General features: G+C 48.3%; 1 protein-coding gene across 7 annotated transcripts in view; it reads right to left on the bottom strand.

The window, feature by feature from the left end:
* LOC122542659 (leucine-rich repeat and immunoglobulin-like domain-containing nogo receptor-interacting protein 1) overlaps positions 1 to 16751 on the bottom strand; it is a 645371-nt gene that overhangs the window by 437800 nt on the left and 190820 nt on the right. For 6 of the 7 annotated variants that reach the window (XR_015754064.1, XM_087981933.1, XM_087981929.1 and 3 more), the window contains exon 2: positions 6861 to 7043. The exons of the other annotated variant lie outside the window; for it this stretch is intronic. The gene's annotated coding sequence lies outside the window, so the exon portion shown is untranslated. The remainder of the gene's footprint in view (positions 1 to 6860; positions 7044 to 16751) is intronic. 7 annotated transcript variants of the gene reach the window in all.

Consider the following 16751-nt stretch of genomic DNA (forward strand, 5'->3'; position numbering starts at 1 on the left):
GTGTCAGAGGTAGGTTCTTTACGCAGAGAGTTGTGAATACATGGAATGCGTTGCCAGCGGTGGTGGTGGAAGCAGAGTCATTGGGGATGTTTAAGCGACTGCTGGACATGCACATGGATAGCAGTGAGTTGAGGGGTGTGTAGGTTGTTACTATATTTTATATTAGGATAAATCTCGGCACAACATCGTGGGCCAAAGGGCCTGTTCTGTGCTGTACTGTTCTATGTTCTCTGTGTTCTATGTAACAGACCTGCGGTAGCTTCTTTGGTCTGTGCAGCCACTCACAGACTCATCCTGAGAGTGGGAGAGGGTCAGCCTCATCTGTGAGGGATTTTCTGTCAATGATGAAATAGTTCCTGAAGTAACCCCGCAGAAGTCAGTATCCCGTCACCAAGTCTCCCTTTATTTACATGGGGAGACACTGATCTAGCTCCCTCAGAGCCAGCTCTCAGAGTGAACAGAACTTCACACACTCCTGTTGATATCTGTCAGCCGGGGATCCCTGATTGGACAAGCTATGGGAACTTGTATTCTATGAGGTCTGCGGTTTACCTTGTTACAATCACTGCAGCTCCCCACTCCCTTACTTTATTTTATGGGATGTGGTTATTGCTGGCTGGGTCAGTGTGTATTGCGTTGGAGAAGGTGGTGGGCTGGCTTCCTGAACTGCTACAGTCCATGGCTTTAGGGGACACCTACAGATCCATTAGGATTGGCTTAGACCAAAATACTACAGACCCTCTCCCTCCAAAATCTGTCACCATATCCCCTCTTCCTTTTCCTCCCAATTGTACTGGGATTAAAGTCATCCAAACATCTCCTGCTCAGACTGACCCCTTCCCCTGACCTGCAACAGTGAGGTCTTCCTTTCTCTGCTACAACCTTTAAACCTCAAACCATTCACCAACCAATGACCAGGGGCTGAAGGGTCACATTGCCAGGACAGGTTGCACAGAACAGACTTCATGGGCATCTCTGGCTGGGCCAGCAATTATTGCCCATCCCTAATTACCCCAGGGGGCAGTTAAGGGTCAACCACGTTGCTGTGGGTCTGGAGTCACATGTAGGCCACACCGGGTAAGGATGGCAGTTTCCTTCCTGAGATGACATTAGTGAACCAGGTGGGTTTTCCCAACAATCATCAATGGATTCATGGTCATCATTAAACTCTTAATTCCGAATTCTTTATTGAATTCAAATTCTACCATCTACTATGGTGCGGTTTGAACTCATGTCCCCAGAACATTAGCTGAGTTTCAGGATTAATAGGCTAGCAATAATACCCGAGGCCATTGGCTCTCCTTGAATACAGAAGACAGACAGGGTGGTTGGATTGTGATCTCTAAACAGTTCAGAGTTGTCAGAGAGTTGTGGTGTCGTGAATTGTAGAGTTGAGATAAATTCTTCATGGCTAATGAGAGCAAATTCCTCTCCATGTAACATTTCAGGACAGCCTAGAGCTCTTCCCCAAAACAGGTGCCAAGGCTGGGGCTGAACTGCAGATGGGTTTTGTTTTGTTCATCTTTAAGGTTAGAGAACCAAGACAGGCAGCTGGAGTTAGATTACAAATCATCCCTGCTCTAAATGAAGGTTGAAATACGAGGAGGTGGAATGACTGACTCCTCTTCCTAAAATCACTCGATTTCATTTCCTCTTCTGCATGCTGGTTCCATCCTGCCTCAGTCTCTCTCAAAATCCATCAATTTAAATTGAAAATGTAAGAACATGCAGCTGACCCATTTTCTCTTGGTTTCTGTGCAATAAGGGATGAGAAAGGAGGTGAAAGCATGGGGCTTGTGATCAAACCAGCCTTCACTGGCTGGGAAAGAATCCAATTAATCTCATCCATCCAATTAGGCTACAACAGGGCAATAGAATTGCTTGCTAAAGCAGCAGTGGACATGAAAAAATACTTCAGCAGTGTTCTCTTATTAATCACTACTATTCAAAATTCATTTAGTGCCAGAGGCGGGGTTTCAGAAGTTGCAAATGCACGGATTTTTTTATCTGCACTGACAGGCTCGCTGAAAGATGAATGTGTTCTCAACAATGCTTCCCTCAAGCTTTCCGTTCTATTGCTGGTCTCATGAAACAATGGCACTCACTGAATATTTATAACTCCATGTTGCTGAGGCTAACACAGACCCTGCCACTCCTCAGGTGCCTCATCTTTCCCCTTTCACCCTAAACCTATGCTCTCCAGGTTTAGATCCCCTACCCTAGGCTAAAGATATTGGCTATTCACCCTGTACCGGGGTGGGGGGGGGGGGGGGGGGGGGTGTAGGTAATCCCCAGATCAAAACAAAACAACAGAAAATTCAACCAAGTGAAGCATCAAAGTCAAGGTGACTCCTCCCCTCACTCCGAGTCCATAGCTACACTCTTTCAAATGTCACTGAGGAACTGAGAAGACAAGGAAACCCTTTCTGCAACTCCCAGCTGTTTAAGCGCAACTCCGTTAACCATTTTAGAACAAGTGCATTCCCAGGGTGTGGGCATCACTGGTCAGGTCCATCCCTAATTGCCCAGAGGGCAGTTAAGGGTTAACCAGGTTGTTGTGGGTCAGTACACCAAACCAGGTAAAGACAACAGATTTCTCACATTGATGAACCAGCTGGGTTTTTCCCGTTCAACTGACAACAGTCATCATTAGGCCTTTCATTCCAGATTTTACTGAGATTGAATTTCACTGCCAGCCATGTTGGGATTTGAACCTATGCCTCTCCAGAACTTTAGCTGGATCTCTGGAGTAATTTCTTTAAAATTCAAAACTATACTTTATGCATATAATTTATTTTTGTAGGTATGTATGGTCACAAATGTTGTAGCTTATCAAAGAAACAAACAAACATTAGAGTTTGACTGTATCCAAACCAGGAGACAGTGAGGGTTGCAGATGCTGCAGATCAGAGTCGAGAGTGTGGTGCTGGGAAAGCACAGCAGCTCAGGCAGCATCTGAGGAGCAGGAAAATCGATGTTTCAGGCATAAACTTTTCATCAGGAAGAGCTGATGAAGAGCTTATGCTCAAAATGTTGATTCCCCTGCTGCTCAGATGCTGCCTGATTGGCTCTGTTTTTCCAGCACCACACTCTCGACTCTGTATCCAAACAACTCTAAGACAACTCTTCCACACACAAGATGATATTTACATCCACCGAGGCACCAGGAGGATCCACTAACTGAACAGATCCTCATTATATTTCAGCAGGAAGACCTCAGACAGTGGCCTTTCCCCACTGAGCCTTGGTGGCAGCTGTCCCAAGCTTTAGTGTGTCCCTCAGCATGTAGTCCTGGACCATGGAATGTGCCAGTCTCGCACCTCCCCCTGCAGCACAGGAGCCTCGGTTGGAGCCCTGTGAGGTTCTGTCCTTTACTTGTCCTTTACTTCGGAATAAATGAGACCAAGCACCAAGCTTCTGCAATGTCAGTTGGTTCATTGCTGACTGTGGGAGCTTGCCCTGCACAAAGCAGCAGCTGCGTTTGTCTACATAACTGCAGGCACTGCATCCACTGCATTCAGAGGCAGCTTGAAATGCGATGTGCTGCATTATAAATACAACTCTGTCTTTCTTCATTAATATTGCTTTCAGTGTGTAGCAGACACTTGGTGTCATTGGCTCTAATTGTCTCGGTATTAAATATTTTAGTTTAATGGGTTTGTGGGTTTATGAAGCTTTTTTTCTGGATTGTGAATGCAAGGTAATTAATATTTTTCTGCCATTGTCCCAGTGACTTACATTAGGAACACCAACTCCACTTCACAAAGCAAATACAAGCGAATTAGAATAATCCTCAAGTGAATAAAGAGGTGATCACTGGTTTACCTCAGATCCCTGGTGAAACACTCAAACTTTTATCTTAATTAAATTGTATATGTTTACAGCAACCAAACGACACAGAGTGAGGCCGACATCTCACTGGGTCTGTGAGAGGGTTAGTATTCTAACTGGCCATTCTTAAGATAAAGAAACAGCTTTAATAAAGGGTTTGATTTGATTTGACTTATTGTTATCGTACGGACTTGGATACAGTGAAAAGTTTTGTTTTACATGCATTACAGACAGATCATACCATGCAAAGTGCTATAGGGTAATAGGACAGAGCTAGGAATATAATGTTACGGCTGCAGAGAAGATGCACAAAGAGCGAGATCAACATGAAGTTTAAAATTTGAGAAGTCCATTCAGCAGTCTAATAACAACGGGAGAGAAGCTGTTCTTGAACCTGTTTGTAGGTGTATCCTTCTGCCCAACGGAAGACAGTGGAGGAGAGTATAACCAGGGTGGGAGGGGGGCCTTTGATTATGTCAGATGCTTTCCCGAGGCAGTGGGAAGTATAGACATCAGAGATTATGATTTTACCCCTTCCTGCCACCTCCCCCTCAGTGTTAAGAACCTCCCTAATCAGGCTGTATTTTCCTTATTCCTTTTCTCTAACTCATCATTCTCCACTCCTTGTACGTAACCCTCTCCTGTTAAAACCACATCCAGCTTTTCAAGATATTCCTCTTGACATGAAACAAAATGAAAAGAAGCTCACATTCATGAGACATGCTAATGGCATGGATAACCAGTTTTCTTCAATGGTGGGAGCTGAGAGGTAAATATTGTTCAGGACATCGGGGATAACTCCCTAGAACTGGGCCAGGGGATCATTCCCACGTGTCTTACATGGTGGATGGGACCTTAGACCCTACCCGAAAGACAGTGCAGCACTCTCTCAGGACTGAGTCAGTCTGGTTGATATGCTTAAAGCTGTGGGAGGGGATGTAGAGTGGGACAGGATGGAGGCAGAAGAGGATTTGGGGTGGGAAGACTGGGATAGAGAGGGAGTGGCTCAGACTGGAGAGTGTGTTGCCATTGGCTGTGCGGTTGGTACTGGAGAGGGATCAGGGTTGGAATAATCCTGTGCCTTACCCCTCACTGTCCTGGTCAGTAGATTTGCCTCATATTGCTACATTTCCTACATTATAACAGAGCCTATTCTCGAAAGATTGCTTTGTTGCCCATGAAGCACTTTTGAACATTCTAAATTCATGAAAGACATTACAAAAATGCAATTCTTTTGTTTGGAACATAACTTTTGACCCATTATCATTTTAACAAGAACTCTTGCACACAGAATTCCCTTTCAAGACTTTGATGACTTTAGTCATTTTCACAATCCGTTCAGAATTTCAGAATAAATCAGTCCTTCTCATTACTAATAGTTCTAAAATCATTTTCTCTCTGCAATTCTTTGACTTTGTGCAACCTTCTCCCCCCCCAAACAAGTAACCAACTGGACAGATCCAGACTTTTCACTCATTCATCAGGAGATTGTTCAGCAAGTTCCTCTGTCAACTCAAGATAAATGGAAATGCTTTATAAGTCGTCATTTCAATGTGTGTCTTCATTCAGCAATATATTCTACTGTTGAATAACTGAAATCACTCTCACCAACAAAACATCTTTCACCAAACCACTCAGGTTTGTAAGAGATTTCTTGATCAAGTATATCACTAGCGTTCACGCTGAAGAACAGAACAGGCAAATGTCACTAAAGCAAGCAGGTTCCTTCAAGCGCTCTACCCCATCCCCCAGCTCAGCGTTCTGACTGTGGGTCCACAGTTACCTCCCCTCTCAAGAGAGACAGCCTCTCCCCCAAAAAGATGCAGTGGAGCACACCCAAACAACACGTGGCATTGAGGGATGTGGGGAGATATTTGGAAACATACTCCAAGAGGTAGGTTTAATTAATTAATTAATTAATTGAAAGATAAGCTTGCTCTTGTTGAACTGGTCAGGTTTGTTTTGTAGTATTTAATAAGGAGTTACATTCAATCAGAGTTACTGATAATCTTTTGGGAAACCCCAGATTAGAGTTTGGAATAGGAACAGGTAACTCCAGATAGAGGTTTACAGGAGAACAATTCAAAACACAACCCAGGCTCCTCCCACAGGATTACCTCATATCCTGATAGGTGTGGCCTATCACATGGTGTCAGTTAACCCTTTCAGATGCTAACTGCTTCATACAATAGGTCACTGAGAGAATGTAGGAATGTTGACTATTTGAAGAGAGAGTGAGTTACAGTCATAATGAGAGACAATAGGTGTATAATTGGGATATGACCAACCGACCATCCGAGCTAGCAACAAGAGTAGGCCATTCGGCCCCTCAAGCCTGCTCCACAATTCAATAGGATCCTGGCTGTTCCAACAGCTTAGTTTCCTGACCTTTCCCTGTAACCCTTGATTCCCTGAATGATCAAGAATCTGTCTCAGCCTTAAATACTCACAAGGACCCTGCCCCCACAGCTCTCTCAGTGGTAAGGAGTTCCAAAAATTCTCAACCGTCTGAGAGGAGATTCCTCCTCCTCTCCATCTGAAATTGGATCCCTTTATCCCTGTGCCCTCTGGCCCTAGACCCTCCCATGAGGGGGAAACGTCCTCTCAGCATTGACCCTGTCAAGCCCTTTAAGAATCTGATATGTCTCAATGGGGTCACCTCTTGCCTATAAACTCCAGGGGAGTATAGTCCCAAACTGGTTAACCTTTACTCATCAGACAGTCCCTCTGTGCTGGGGTTGTACAACACACAGGAGGAACTGGGCCGTTGAAATGAGAACTTACTTTGTACTATTTCCCTTTTAACAACGTCACTCATTCAGTCTGCTTCACCAGCATCAGCATCAGACCAAACAGGGAGAGACAATGTCAGGGAGATTCCCATCTCCAGCTGACAGGTCAATGTTGGTCAATACCCTGTCACAGAGCACTGAGGAGACAGCTCCAGCCTCCACAGCCAGCGACAAGGCACAGACTCAGCAACAGCTTTGTAAAGGGTAGCTCGCGATCAGTAAGAAAGGTTGTCTTACCAGGACCAGCCACATCTTGGGGCTACAGGTACTTTCTGACGGGGAAACACTGCCGTCGTGGTTCTCCACAGGGATCCCTGCTGCACATCATTTACATCAGCCACTCAGACTTGGAATCGGGAGAACAACTTCAAGATTTCCAGCAGCCACCAAGTCGGTCAGTGTGAGTAAGACAGAGGAGGACTACGACAAAATACAGGAAAACATGAATAAAATTCCAGAATGGGAATGCTGATGAAAAATTTAACACAGATCAGAGTCAGGAAAATACGGGGCTACGTGGACATTGACGAAGACACTAGGGACCAACTGGACAAATCACTAACTCAGATTGTCAACAAGGCCATTAAACAAAGCAAGCACAGCTCTGGGTTCATTCCTAGTGGAATAGCATTGAACAGCAGAACACTGACATTGTTTTGAATTTTCAGACAGAGCGCACTTGGTGTATATGGAGACACCAATGGACTGGTGACATTATTGTGAGACGATTAATCCAGAAATCCAGGTACTGGCCAAAGTTCAAATCCTACCATAGCACATGGAGGAATTTAAATTTAATGAATTAAAGATCTAATGATTGTCATGATGAAGGCCAAGTTGGTGGATTGCAGAGAACTCTATAAAATTCCAACAGGACTAGACAGGTTAGACACAGGATGGATGTTTTCGACAGTGAGGGAGGCCAGAACAAGGGGTCATTGTTTCAGGATAAGGGATAAACCTTTATTGAATGAGATGTAGAGAAATCTCTTCACTGAGAGAGTGGTGACCCTGAGGAATTCACTCCCACAGAAAGTGGATGAGGCCAACCATTGTGTGTTTATGAGAAGGAGGTGGATATAACTCTTCTGGCCAAAGGATTCAAGGGATATGGGGGAAGAGTGGGATTGGGAATTAAGCTCGATGATCATAATGGATGGTGGAACAGGCTCGAGGGGCCGAATGGCCTCTTCATGCTCCTATCGTCTTCAGGTCACTAATGCTGTCCTTACCTGCTCTGATCTATATATGACTCCAGACCCACAATAATGTGACCAACTCCTAACTATCCTCTGGGCAATAAATGCTGGACGTACAAATCTGGTGAATGAATACAACATACAAATTAGGAACAGCAGTAGGCCATTCGGTCCATCAAGCCTGTCCCTCCATTTAATAAGATCATGTCTGATCTGATCGTGGCCTTAACCACACTTTCCTGCCTCATCCCGATGACCGTTGACTCCCTCATTGGCCAAGATTCCATCGACTTCAGTATTAAAAATCTGGAAAGTTTCTAAATGCCAATCCCCCATAGTTAACAGGGTGTAGCATTCCCCCCGGGGTAGACAGCAGCCTGACTGACCCTCAACCTTTCTGTCTCCTTCCTGTTTTGAATGCAGGAGTTAGATTTGCTGTTTTCCAATCTGATGGAGCCTTTCAAAAATCCAGGGAATATTGCACAATTTGGGCCAGTGAGTTTATTATCTCAGCTGTTAATTTTTAACACCCTTGGATGGAGTTTATTAGGACCTGGGAACTTGTCAGCTTTTAATTTTAATAATGTTTTTAGACCTCTTCATCGCTGAACATATTTGTTTATGTTCTTCTCTCCCTTCCTAGTTCAGATTTAACTCTGGAATGTTATTTGTATGCTCTGCAATGAAGTCAGACACAGAATATCAGTTCAATTTCTCCATCCTTATTCATCTTTTAGTTACTCTTTATCATACTTAATATTCTATAAAATCTTCTGGCTTGACACTCACTCTGCAGAATTATACAGTTTTTCTTTCAAATTGACATTATCTTTAACTTCTGGATCAGTGGTGCTGTTTTTACATCATTATCTTTAACTTCCCTAATCACAGAGATGACCATCCCTCCCTTATGTCTTCCTTTCTCACTGGAATGTATCTTTCCTGGGTATCCACGAAGGATCTGCACTTTACAGAGCTATCCCTCTGCCCTATTACAGAGCTATCCCTCTGCCCCTTTACAGAGCTATCCCTCTGCATCTTTACAGAGCTATCCCTCTGCCCCTTTACAGAGCTATCCCTCTGCCCCTTTACAGAGCTATCCCTCTGCCCCTTTACAGAGCTATCCCTCTGCACATTTACAGAGCTATCCCTCTGCACATTTACAGAGCTATCCCTCTGCCCCTTTACAGATCTATCCCTCTGCCCCTTTACAGAGCTATCCCTCTGCCCCATGACAGAGCTATCCCTCTGCACATTTACAGAGCTATCCCTCTGCCCCTTTAGAGAGCTATCCCTCTGCCCCTTTACAGAGCTATCCCTCTGCCCCTTGAAAGAGCTATCCCTCTGCACAATTACAGAGCTATCCCTCTGCCCCTTTACAGAGCTATCCCTCTGCCCCTTTACAGAGCTATCCCTCTGCCCCTTTACAGAGCTATCCCTCTGCCCCTTTACAGAGCTATCCCTCTGCCCTATTACAGAGCTATCCCTCTGCCCCTTTACAGAGCTATCCTTCTGCATCTTTACAGAGCTATCCCTCTGCCCATTTACAGAGCTATCCCTCTGCCCCTTTATAGAGCTATCCCTCTGCCCCTTTACAGAGCTATCCCTCTGCACATTTACAGAGCTATCCCTCTGCCCCTTTACAGAGCTATCCCCCTGCCCATTTACAGAACTATCCCTCTGCCCCTTTACAGAGCTATCCCTCTGCCCCTTTACAGAGCTATCCCTCTGCCCCATTACAGAGCTATCCCTCTGCACCTTTACAGAGCTATCCCTCCGCCCCTTTACAGAGCTATCCCTCTGCCCCTTTACAGAGCTATCCCTCTGCCCATTTACAGAGCTATCCCTCTGCCCCTTTACAGAGCTATCCCTCTGCACCTTTACAGAGCTTTCCCTCTGCACATTTACAGAGGTATCCTTCTGCCCCTTTATAGAGCTATCCCTCTGCCCATTTACAGAGCTATCCCTCTGCCCCTTTACAGAGCTATCCCTCCGCCCCTTTACAGAGCTATCCCTCTGCCCCTTTACAGAGCTATCCCTCTGCCCATTTACAGAGCTATCCCTCTGCCCCTTTACAGAGCTTTCCCTCTGCACATTTACAGAGGTATCCTTCTGCCCCTTTATAGAGCTATCCCTCTGCCCATTTACAGAGCTATCCCTCTGCCCCTTTACAGAGCTATCCCTCTGCCCCTTTACAGAGCTATCCCTCTGCCCCTTTACAGAGCTATCCCTCTGCCCATTTACAGAGCTAGCCCTCTGCCCATTTACAGAGCTATCCCTCTGCCCCTTTACAGAGCTATCCCTCTGCCCCTTTACAGAGCTAGCCCTCTGCCCATTTACAGAGCTATCCCTCTGCCCCTTTACGGAGCTATCCCTCCGCCCCTTTACAGAGCTATCCCTCTGCCCCTTTACAGAGCTATCCCTCTGCCCCTTTACAGAGCTATCCCTCTGCCCCTTTACAGAGCTATCCCTCCGCCCCTTTACAGAGCTATCCCTCTGCCCCTTTACAGAGCTATCCCTCTGCCCATTTACAGAGCTATCCCTCTGCACATTTACAGAGCTAGCCCTCTGCCCATTTACAGAGCTATCCCTCTGCCCATTTACAGAGCTATCCCTCTGCCCATTTACAGAGCTATCCCTCTGCCTCTTTACAGAGCTATCCCTCTGCCCCTTTACAGAGCTATCCCTCTGCCCCTTTACAGAGCTATCCCCCTGCCCCTTTACAGAGCTATCCCCCTGCCCATTTACAGAGCTATCCCCCTGCCCCTTTACAGAGCTATCCCCCTGCCCATTTACAGAGCTATCCCTCTGCACCTTTACAGAGCTATCCCTCTGCACCTTTACAGAGCTATCCCTCTGCCCCTTTACAGAGCTATCCCTCTGCCCCTTTACAGAGCTATCCCTCTGCCCATTTACAGAGCTATCCCTCTGCCCCTTTACAGAGCTATCCCTCTGCCCCTTTACAGAGCTAGCCTTCTGCCCATTTACAGAGCTATCCCTCTGCCCCTTTACAGAGCTATCCCTCTGCCCCTTTACAGAGCTATCGCTCTGCCCCTTTACAGAGCTAGCCTTCTGCCCATTTACAGAGCTATCCCTCTGCCCCTTTACGGAGCTATCCCTCCGCCCCTTTACAGAGCTATCCCTCTGCCCCTTTACAGAGCTATCCCTCTGCCCATTTACAGAGCTATCCCCCTGCCCATTTACAGAGCTATCCCCCTGCCCATTTACAGAACTATCCCTCTGCACCTTTACAGAGCTATCCCTCTGCCCCTTTACAGAGCTATCCCTCTGCCCATTTACAGAGCTCTCCCTCTGCCCCTTTACCGAGCTAGCCCTCTGCCCATTTACAGAGCTATCCCTCTGCCCCTTTACAGAGCTATCCCTCTGCCCCTTTACAGAGCTATCCCTCTGCCCCTTTACAGAGCTATCCCTCTCCCCTTTACAGAGCTATCCCTCTGCCCCTTTACAGAGCTAGCCCTCTGCATCTTTACAGAGCTATCCCTCTGCCCATTTACAGAGCTAGCCCTCTGCCCATTTACAGAGCTAGCCCTCTGCTCATTTACAGAACTATCCCTCTGCTCATTTACAGAGCTATCCCTCTGCCCCTTTACAGAGCTATCACTCTGCACCTTTACAGAGCTATCCCTCTGCACATTTACAGAGCTATCCCTCTGCCCCTTTACGGAGCTATCCCTCTGCCCAATTACAGAGCTATCCCTCTGCCCCTTTACGGAGCTATCCCTCTGCCCATTTACAGAGCTAGCCCTCTGCCCCTGTACAAAGCTATCCCTCTGCCCCTTTACAGAGCTATCCCTCCGCCCCTTTACAGAGCTATCCCTCCGCCTCTTTACAGAGCTATCCCTCTGCCCCTTTACAGAGCTATCCCTCTGCCCCTGTACAGAGCTATCCCTCTGCCCCTTTACAGAGCTATCCCTCTGCCCCTTTACAGAGCTATCCCTCTGCCCCTTTACAGAGCTAGCCCTCTGCATCTTTACAGAGCTATCCCTCTGCCCATTTACAGAGCTATCCCTCTGCCCATTTACAGAGCTATCCCTCTGCCCCTTTACAGAGCTATCCCTCTGCCCATTTACAGAGGTATCCTTCTGCCCCTTTATAGAGCTATCCCTCTGCCCATTTACAGAGCTATCCCTCTGCCCCTTTACAGAGCTATCCCTCCGCCCCTTTACAGAGCTATCCCTCTGCCCCTTTACAGAGCTATCCCTCTGCCCATTTACAGAGCTATCCCTCTGCCCCTTTACAGAGCTATCCCTCTGCCCCTTTACAGAGCTTTCCCTCTGCACATTTACAGAGGTATCCTTCTGCCCCTTTATAGAGCTATCCCTCTGCCCATTTACAGAGCTATCCCTCTGCCCCTTTACAGAGCTATCCCTCTGCCCCTTTACAGAGCTATCCCTCTGCCCCTTTACAGAGCTATCCCTCTGCCCATTTACAGAGCTAGCCCTCTGCCCATTTACAGAGCTATCCCTCTGCCCCTTTACAGAGCTATCCCTCTGCCCCTTTACAGAGCTAGCCCTCTGCCCATTTACAGAGCTATCCCTCTGCCCCTTTACGGAGCTATCCCTCCGCTCCTTTACAGAGCTATCCCTCTGCCCCTTTACAGAGCTATCCCTCTGCCCCTTTACAGAGCTATCCCTCTGCCCCTTTACAGAGCTATCCCTCCGCCCCTTTACAGAGCTATCCCTCTGCCCCTTTACAGAGCTATCCCTCTGCCCATTTACAGAGCTATCCCTCTGCACATTTACAGAGCTAGCCCTCTGCCCATTTACAGAGCTATCCCTCTGCCCATTTACAGAGCTATCCCTCTGCCCATTTACAGAGCTATCCCTCTGCCTCTTTACAGAGCTATCCCTCTGCCCCTTTACAGAGCTATCCCTCTGCCCCTTTACAGAGCTATCCCCCTGCCCCTTTACAGAGCTATCCCCCTGCCCATTTACAGAGCTATCCCCCTGCCCCTTTACAGAGCTATCCCCCTGCCCATTTACAGAGCTATCCCTCTGCACCTTTACAGAGCTATCCCTCTGCCCCTTTACAGAGCTATCCCTCTCCCCTTTACAGAGCTATCCCTCTGCCCCTTTACAGAGCTAGCCCTCTGCATCTTTACAGAGCTATCCCTCTGCCCATTTACAGAGCTAGCCCTCTGCCCATTTACAGAGCTAGCCCTCTGCCCATTTACAGAGCTATCCCTCTGCTCATTTACAGAGCTATCCCTCTGCCCCTTTACAGAGCTATCACTCTGCACCTTTACAGAGCTATCCCTCTGCACATTTACAGAGCTATCCCTCTGCCCCTTTACGGAGCTATCCCTCTGCCCAATTACAGAGCTATCCCTCTGCCCCTTTACGGAGCTATCCCTCTGCCCATTTACAGAGCTAGCCCTCTGCCCCTGTACAAAGCTATCCCTCTGCCCCTTTACAGAGCTATCCCTCCGCCCCTTTACAGAGCTATCCCTCCGCCTCTTTACAGAGCTATCCCTCTGCCCCTTTACAGAGCTATCCCTCTGCCCCTGTACAGAGCTATCCCTCTGCCCCTTTACAGAGCTATCCCTCTGCCCCTTTACAGAGCTATCCCTCTGCCCCTTTACAGAGCTAGCCCTCTGCATCTTTACAGAGCTATCCCTCGGCCCTTTTACAGAGCTATCCCTCTGCCCATTTACAGAGCTATCCCTCTGCCCCTTTACAGAGCTATCCCTCTGCCCATTTACAGAGCTATCCCCCTGCCCCTTTACAGAGCTATCCCTCTGCCCATTTACAGAGCTATCCCTCTGCCCATTTACAGAGCTATCCCTCTGCCCCTTTACAGAGCTATCCCTCTGCCCCTTTACAGAGCTATCCCTCTGCCCCTTTACTGAGCTATCCCCCTGCCCCTTTACAGAGCTATCCCCCTGCCCATTTACAGAGCTAGCCCTCTGCCCATTTACAGAGCTATCCCTCTGCCCATTTACAGAGCTATCCCTCTGCACATTTACAGAGCTAGCCCTCTGCCCATTTACAGAGCTATCCCTCTGCCCCTTTACAGAGCTATCCCTCTGCCCCTTTACAGAGCTATCCCTCCGCCTCTTTACAGAGCTATCCCTCTGCCCCTTTACAGAGCTATCCCTCTGCCCCTGTACAGAGCTATCCCTCTGCCCCTTTACAGAGCTATCCCTCTGCCCCTTTACAGAGCTATCCCTCTGCCCCTTTACAGAGCTAGCCCTCTGCATCTTTACAGAGCTATCCCTCTGCCCATTTACAGAGCTATCCCTCTGCCCATTTACAGAGCTATCCCTCTGCCCCTTTACAGAGCTATCCCTCTGCCCATTTACAGAGGTATCCTTCTGCCCCTTTATAGAGCTATCCCTCTGCCCATTTACAGAGCTATCCCTCTGCCCCTTTACAGAGCTATCCCTCCGCCCCTTTACAGAGCTATCCCTCTGCCCCTTTACAGAGCTATCCCTCTGCCCATTTACAGAGCTATCCCTCTGCCCCTTTACAGAGCTATCCCTCTGCCCCTTTACAGAGCTTTCCCTCTGCACATTTACAGAGGTATCCTTCTGCCCCTTTATAGAGCTATCCCTCTGCCCATTTACAGAGCTATCCCTCTGCCCCTTTACAGAGCTATCCCTCTGCCCCTTTACAGAGCTATCCCTCTGCCCATTTACAGAGCTAGCCCTCTGCCCATTTACAGAGCTATCCCTCTGCCCCTTTACAGAGCTATCCCTCTGCCCCTTTACAGAGCTAGCCCTCTGCCCATTTACAGAGCTATCCCTCTGCCCCTTTACGGAGCTATCCCTCCGCCCCTTTACAGAGCTATCCCTCTGCCCCTTTACAGAGCTATCCCTCTGCCCCTTTACAGAGCTATCCCTCTGCCCCTTTACAGAGCTATCCCTCCGCCCCTTTACAGAGCTATCCCTCTGCCCCTTTACAGAGCTATCCCTCTGCCCATTTACAGAGCTATCCCTCTGCACATTTACAGAGCTAGCCCTCTGCCCATTTACAGAGCTATCCCTCTGCCCATTTACAGAGCTATCCCTCTGCCCATTTACAGAGCTATCCCTCTGCCTCTTTACAGAGCTATCCCTCTGCCCCTTTACAGAGCTATCCCTCTGCCCTTTTACAGAGCTATCCCCCTGCCCCTTTACAGAGCTATCCCCCTGCCCATTTACAGAGCTATCCCCCTGCCCCTTTACAGAGCTATCCCCCTGCCCATTTACAGAGCTATCCCTCTGCACCTTTACAGAGCTATCCCTCTGCACCTTTACAGAGCTATCCCTCTGCCCCTTTACAGAGCTATCCCTCTGCCCCTTTACAGAGCTATCCCTCTGCCCATTTACAGAGCTATCCCTCTGCCCCTTTACAGAGCTATCCCTCTGCCCCTTTACAGAGCTAGCCTTCTGCCCATTTACAGAGCTATCCCTCTGCCCCTTTACAGAGCTATCCCTCTGCCCCTTTACAGAGCTATCCCTCTGCCCCTTTACAGAGCTATCCCTCTGCCCCTTTACAGAGCTAGCCTTCTGCCCATTTACAGAGCTATCCCTCTGCCCCTTTACGGAGCTATCCCTCCGCCCCTTTACAGAGCTATCCCTCTGCCCCTTTACAGAGCTATCCCTCTGCCCATTTACAGAGCTATCCCTCTGCCCATTTACAGAGCTATCCCCCTGCCCATTTACAGAACTATCCCTCTGCACCTTTACAGAGCTATCCCTCTGCCCCTTTACAGAGCTATCCCTCTGCCCATTTACAGAGCTCTCCCTCTGCCCCTTTACAGAGCTATCCCTCTGCACATTTACAGAGCTAGCCCTCTGCCCATTTACAGAGCTATCCCTCTGGCCCTTTACAGAGCTATCCCTCTGCCCCTTTACAGAGCTATCCCTCTGCCCCTTTACAGAGCTATCCCTCTCCCCTTTACAGAGCTATCCCTCTGCCCCTTTACAGAGCTAGCCCTCTGCATCTTTACAGAGCTATCCCTCTGCCCATTTACAGAGCTAGCCCTCTGCCCATTTACAGAGCTAGCCCTCTGCCCATTTACAGAGCTATCCCTCTGCTCATTTACAGAGCTATCCCTCTGCCCCTTTACAGAGCTATCACTCTGCACCTTTACAGAGCTATCCCTCTGCACATTTACAGAGCTATCCCTCTGCCCCTTTACGGAGCTATCCCTCTGCCCAATTACAGAGCTATCCCTCTGCCCCTTTACGGAGCTATCCCTCTGCCCATTTACAGAGCTAGCCCTCTGCCCCTGTACAAAGCTATCCCTCTGCCCCTTTACAGAGCTATCCCTCCGCCCCTTTACAGAGCTATCCCTCCGCCTCTTTACAGAGCTATCCCTCTGCCCCTTTACAGAGCTATCCCTCTGCCCCTGTACAGAGCTATCCCTCTGCCCCTTTACAGAGCTATCCCTCTGCCCCTTTACAGAGCTATCCCTCTGCCCCTTTACAGAGCTAGCCTTCTGCCCATTTACAGAGCTATCCCTCTGCCCCTTTACAGAGCTATCCCTCTGCCCCTTTACAGAGCTATCCCTCTGCCCCTTTACAGAGCTATCCCTCTGCCCCTTTACAGAGCTAGCCTTCTGCCCATTTACAGAGCTATCCCTCTGCCCCTTTACGGAGCTATCCCTCCGCCCCTTTACAGAGCTATCCCTCTGCCCCTTTACAGAGCTATCCCTCTGCCCATTTACAGAGCTATCCCCCTGCCCATTTACAGAGCTATCCCCCTGCCCATTTACAGAACTATCCCTCTGCACCTTTACAGAGCTATCCCTCTGCCCCTTTACAGAGCTATCCCTCTGCCCATTTACAGAGCTCTCCCTCTGCCCCTTTACAGAGCTATCCCTCTGCACATTTACAGAGCTAGCCCTCTGCCCATTTACAGAGCTATCCCTCTGGCCCTTTACAGAGCTATCCCTCTGCCCCTTTACAGAGCTATCCCTCTGC

This window comes from Chiloscyllium plagiosum, unplaced genomic scaffold, assembly GCF_037043375.1.
Source record: "Chiloscyllium plagiosum isolate Xiang-an unplaced genomic scaffold, Cpla_swu_hap1 HiC_scaffold_42, whole genome shotgun sequence".
Classification (NCBI taxonomy): Eukaryota; Metazoa; Chordata; class Chondrichthyes; order Orectolobiformes; family Hemiscylliidae; genus Chiloscyllium; species Chiloscyllium plagiosum.